The sequence below is a fragment of the Lissotriton vulgaris genome, chromosome 12 (assembly GCF_964263255.1).
Source record: "Lissotriton vulgaris chromosome 12, aLisVul1.2, whole genome shotgun sequence".
Classification (NCBI taxonomy): Eukaryota; Metazoa; Chordata; class Amphibia; order Caudata; family Salamandridae; genus Lissotriton; species Lissotriton vulgaris.
Genome location: NC_141700.1, coordinates 80638856 through 80644855, shown reverse-complemented (window position 1 = coordinate 80644855; position 6000 = coordinate 80638856). Strand labels below are relative to the sequence as shown.

The 6000-nt window shown below is 43.4% G+C and overlaps 1 protein-coding gene across 1 annotated transcript in view; it reads left to right on the top strand.

The window, feature by feature from the left end:
* The first annotated feature begins 662 nt into the window (after positions 1 to 662).
* LOC147673380 (C-type lectin domain family 4 member E-like) overlaps positions 663 to 6000 on the top strand; it is a 40449-nt gene continuing 35111 nt past the window's right edge. The window contains exon 1 of the mRNA XM_086947234.1: positions 663 to 759. The gene's annotated coding sequence lies outside the window, so the exon portion shown is untranslated. The remainder of the gene's footprint in view (positions 760 to 6000) is intronic.

Below are 6000 nucleotides of genomic sequence, written 5' to 3'. Positions count from 1 at the left end.
CTGTCCTTGCTGAAACTCTGGTCTAGCAGTAATTTAGCAGTGGCTGGACTTGATTCAAGTACCTATCTAATGCAAATAATGTTGTGTCTTTCTCCTTGACTGCATCATCAGATTGCATGTAATTTCGAAAAGTGGGAGCGCTTGTCTTTCTCCCCCAATCCTGGAGATTTCACTTGTCCTTTAAAAAAAATTTCAAGATGGCGCTGCCGGCAGCGCCATCTTGAATTTCTTTTAATAGTGCCGACGGCCTCGTCCATTTTATATTCCTAAAACTCTACAATTAAAAATTGGCCTTGACTTAAAACTTTTGATTGTTGTGTCTCTTCTAAATCTTGTCCGCTGAATCCTGCTATAGGTTCTTTTCCATTGTATGTAAGACAGGCACTGCCGGCACAGCTGGCGGGAGGGGTCGAAGTGGACAGATGACGGGATAGGGAAAGTTAAAAAAAAGAAAGAAAACCACTTACCTTGCACTCGCTACATCGCCGAGCTATGCCAGATTTTTAAAAGAACCACTGAATGGAAGGGAAGCAAACCATCACTAAAATGAGAAGTAGTTCCTCGAACAAGCATAATTTTATCCAGTGAAGAAAAAAAAGAGAAAGGAAATTGCCTCATGGAATAAAGGAGCTGCCATTTCACAAGACTAGTTGTACAATATGCACAAATACACATTGTAGAAAAGACTCCAACAGAAGAGCAGATTTTGTGTGGCGCACAGGCACGAAAGAAATAACGGCAGAAAATAAAGCATTACAAGTAAGTGCCCTACTAGGAATTTGGTAGACTGTGTATTGAATTGTATTGGTATCTGTGTATTAGTTCCTGGCACTAACGTACCACCTTTATTCGTTTGCCGAATTAAGTGTTTGATTTGGAGCAAACTAGGGTTGCATAGACATTCTCAGTGTAAGCTGGAAGTGCACACATATCTTTATATGTACTTAGAACTAGAGTGGGTTAAATAGGAAAACTTGGTGTTGCATGTGTGATCTTCAGAGGGCCCTGAGTGTGAAGTTTTGCACAAGCAGATTAGCTGGTTTCAAGTAAAAAAAACATGTTGATGCAGAAAATGCAACTTTAAAGTCAGTATGAATGCCAGCAGTAAATAAAAGTGATTGTAGACCTGTTGATTAATACTGGTATTTGGAAACAGGTTTGCTGTCACTGGGGTGGCTTTAGTATTGTAGAGTCTTTGTCTGATTTGGTGCATGTCAGGGCTTTACTTCTAGGATCACCTCGACTGATTCAATTTCAGTTGGATCCTGCATGAGAAGACGGTAGAGTGCACGGATGTAGTAAGGCATACGAAGGAAGTATTGTTGTTGGGTGTAAGGTCCCTAGAGGTGCTCCCAATTCTTCATTGAGATTGCCTGTATACACAATTGTGCCATGGAGAATAGCTGAGGATGGCTTAGTATTGTTTTAATTCATTCTATCACTGTTTCTTTTGACATGTTCCACACTGGTGCAAACATGGTTGTTTTGTCTGACTCCCTACAAGGCAGAGCCTGGGTGCTTGGTTGCCTTGTTGGAATATGTGAAGAATTGACCTACTGTGCATAGTTTCCTCCACTCATTTAGTTGCAGTTGGGCTGTAGAGTTTGGATTTTTCTTTGTGTATGATACAACCAATCCCGCATACATGTGCATGGTCATAGTTCAAACAGATTGAGTTGTCTTGCTCGCAATGGTATGGCATCAATGTACAAGCCACATACCCCATCATAATGAAGAAGTTTAATTAAATTGTGCAGTAAGATCATAATTCAATATAATTTGCAGTATAGTGATTACAGGGGGGGGGGGGTGTAAACCAACGCCAAGAACACCCACTTTGTATTGCTTTCTTGAATATATTTAAGTTAGTGAGTTTCCTCATCAGTCGGCTGTTGCAATGTCTAGCGGTCTGAACCGTAGAAAGAGCCCGAGTCATGGCATTTCCTGAAACTTGAATCAACAAATAATAGGGCTTCTTTAGATCTGATAATCTTTAGTTAGTAGATAGAGAGCTTTGTTACAGGGCGAGGAGGTCTTCACCATTGAATGTCCTTTGTGTTATGCTGAGTGTCATAAACAAGATCTACTTGGCTACTGGGATTTAGCTTCATGTGTGGAAGGAGGAGATATAGTCCTAATCTCAATCGAAGAGGAGTTGTTTTGCTGCCGTGTTCTGTATCCATTCCATTTGCTCGAGATCAGATTCAGGATTACCTAAATAGATACCATTGGCTTGGTCTACCTGGAGAAGAAGAGGGCAAGGATGCCTTTAGCTTTGAGAGGAGGGCCATGAAGGATAAAATGCCTTTTAAGGTCCTAAGAAAGCAGAATTATCATTTAACACTTATTGCAAAGTGCAAGGCAGAGTGACGAAAACTGTTATCTGACTCATCCCTCTAAATGCGTGGGACCCTACGTACATTGGTTATGACCTTCATAGGTCTTATGAAATAATTTGGAATTCAAAAAAGAAATAACGCAATTCTTTTTTAACGAAGTGTCAGTCTATAGAGCTTTAATGCATTTACACTTTATGTGAAAACAGTTTAAAAATAAAATACAAATTTGGATTGGCTGAAAGTAGAAAAGCCTTTGACATCGCTGGCCAGTGAATCCATTATGGATGTCCTCGGTATAGCATGGTGAAAGATGGATGGTGAGGATTGTATACCCAGTGAGTGGAAGTATTTTGCCTCCATTCGTGTGGTTGGGGGGGGGGGGGTGGAGATGCATTCACTGGAATGAGGAGGATGGTAACAGGACTACCTTTAGATATTCTGGAATTGCTGATTAGTTCTTCCTGAACCTACAAACCTACCTAGGAGGAGACACTGTCCAATAGGAGAAGCTCGGTGTGGTTCCCGGGTCTGGGGTGACCAGAAGGCTACTGAAGGATGTTTATCTGGTCCTGACCCAATGACTGTGTGGTTCCTCTAGTCTCCAGTGGCAGCTCCCGATACAAGCTGCACAGAGAAATATTCACCACTTTGTCTCCATAGACGTTCCCCACCTGCATCGGCCTCCATGGCACCTGCAGTGCACCAGCCTCTGCCTGCATTGGCCTCTTGGACATCAACAACCAGAGGTTTGCACCTGCCTGTTGTGGCCTCCAGGGCAACACTCAAATACTCCCAGGCCACACTCCAATACTCCCGGGGCACACTCAAATACTCCTGGGCCACACTCAAATACTCCTGGGCCACACTCAAATACTCCGGGGCCACACTCACATACTCCAGGGCCACACTCAAATACTCCCAGGCCACACTCAAATACTCCCGGGCCACACTCAAATACTCCTGGGCCACACTCAAATACTCCGGGGCCACACTCACATACTCCAGGGCCACACTCAAATACTCCTGGGCCACACTCAAATACTCCTGGGCCACACTCAAATACTCCCGGGCCACACTCAAATACTCCTGGTCCACACTCAAATTCTCAGAGGCCACACTCACATACTCGAGTGCCACACCTGCTGAAACCGGCCATTCACCTGCATCGGCCTAAAGGGCCTCAACTGCAAAAATGTGGACCTTCCTACAACAGCCTCCAGGACCGCAACTTCTAGTGTCGAACATCTACATGTGCTGTCCCCAGTGCTTAATGTGTAAAATAATGAGTGTACCCAAATATCTGCGCAGAAGCCCGTGTCCGATGCAATTAAATGTTGGTGCCCCGTACACCGCATTTCATTCGATATTGTATGGGATATACAACCCTGTAACTGAACCCCCTTTTGTAACATGCAGTATTTCGTAATGCTGTGCAATTTAAAGTATTTTACAAAAAAATAAAAGATACGCCCTGGACCGAATAATAGTTTGATTGGTTTAGAGTTCTGATCTCTTGTCCCCCACACTACCTGCCTGAGAAGTCTGTAACTGCTCACCCCTCACCCTGTGAGTCAAGTTCAGAAAGGGTAATACTTGACCCGGTGTGTACAGCCATAGTCGAACAGACCTCAAGTCACCAGTGGTGAATGACTTCAGCTACCACAGTTCGGGTCCAGTAGCCGCTTTGTGCGCAGTGGTCGCGCAAATGTGGTCTGACAACATGATAGCTAAACAAGTACTGGAATAAGTACTCAGGAAGGCACCGCAATGGGAGTATTCATACTCACTGCTCCGTTCCTAGGCCAGTTCCGCTATCATAACACCTGCGCTGCACGCACACCCGACCCGCGGTTATCACAGTCTGTGGAACCGCAAGAGTATCATTGGTCCAAGGGCAAGCAAGGATTATGGCCTCCCCTTTGGTAGCAAAAAACTTCCTGAATTCCTGAACAGTGGGCCCTGACACACAGGGACCCGGTGCCACTGCACCAGCTGCACAATTTATAGTTACGCTCTCAACCACAGTTTGTCTCTTTTTACCAATGTTCAGCAAACCCTGCAGCTGATTTACATTTGTATTAAAGTTTACATTTCTTCCAGAGCAGAGCTACTTTGTATCAATGGTCACATGAACTCCTTGAGACTCTTTGTATCCATGCTTTCATTTGCACAGAGACTGTGATGAGTTGTGACAATATTCACTGTTCCTTCCTGGGTTGAGTAACTTTGTATCAGTGCCACATTTCTTATTCAGGGTGGTTTTTTTTATATCAAGATTCAAACTTCCTGAAAGGCTGAGTCACTTCACATAAGTGCTCACATTTTTGAGTTACTTTGTTATAAATGTTCAAATCTCTTCACTGGGTTACCTTCTTTGTAACAAGCTCCACGCCTTAATGGCAGCCTTTACATTTCCAAAGCTCAGTTACTTTGTATCTGTTCTTGTCCTAATTTAAACTTGAGTGAACCATAGAAGGATGATAACTGCAGGCTGGGGCTGAACGTTTAATGAGCTGCCAACATGCTTTTTATATGATATTAACACACATTTGTACTAAGTTTTAAATGTGTCTATAACATATCTCCCATGGCAACAGGGACTATCAGGCATCCGTCCACTCTCTGTTTGGACTCTAACTCCCCAACACCCCAGTTATTTTCCTAGCGCTCTGATGTGATTGTGAGCTATCATGCAGCGCTGTACAAAACTCCCTAATAAGTAATTAAATATGTGAACCTATTTATTTTCATTAGTTCTTTATTTATCCCATTTATCCATGGACTCCTCTCCTCTGACCGTAGATTATTTACACCCATTTGTTGGAATTCAACACGAATACTGATAGACTTTTTTATTTTGTTTTATTTACCGCGAACTAGATCCGAAGGTATCAAAGCGCTTTACACAAGTACCTGTTGCACTAAAGATGGAAACATTCAAGTGTTTTTTTTTTGTTAGGTACGGTGAGATTATCACAGGATGTTGAGCTTCCCTGCCGAGACCCGAACCCGGTACCCCAGCCTCTTCGAGGTCGACCGCTCTAGCCATTAGACCACATCCTCTCCCCTCTTTGCACTCCGCACTTCCCTTCTAGGCTTCCTGGAGATCAGTAGAGAAGACAACATTGCTCTTAAACAGAGCCGATGGTTTCAGGTGTGGCCCACCAGTACTCTTTAGTGGGGACCTGCACTTATTTTTCCTCATCAGACTTTGACCCAGAGCAAGAGAGAAAAACACAAAAGACAAAAAGTCGGAAAGAAGGATCAAGAGAAAGACAAAAGAAAGTGCCAAATGGAGAAAGCAAAAGAACCTTCCAGAATGAGCAAAATGGGCAGGGATGTCTGGTGGTGCATGGAAGCAGCACAAGGAGGAATTAAGACTAGGCACCCTTGGAATTTAACACCCCGACAGTTAGTAATTCAAGCAGTGGGCTTCTGTATCCATTCCATTTGCTCAAGATCATATTCAGGATTACCTAATAGATAGCATTGACTAGGTCTACATGTTCACGAGTCAACAAGGAGCACAGTGCTCCGAAACGCGTAGAGTTGTCCTAGCCACAATAAACACGCTTGGAATGCATTTTGGGCCGTGGTGTATTTTCGTTAGAAAGAACACGTTGCACGTTTTGGTTGGATATATATATATATATCAAACTTT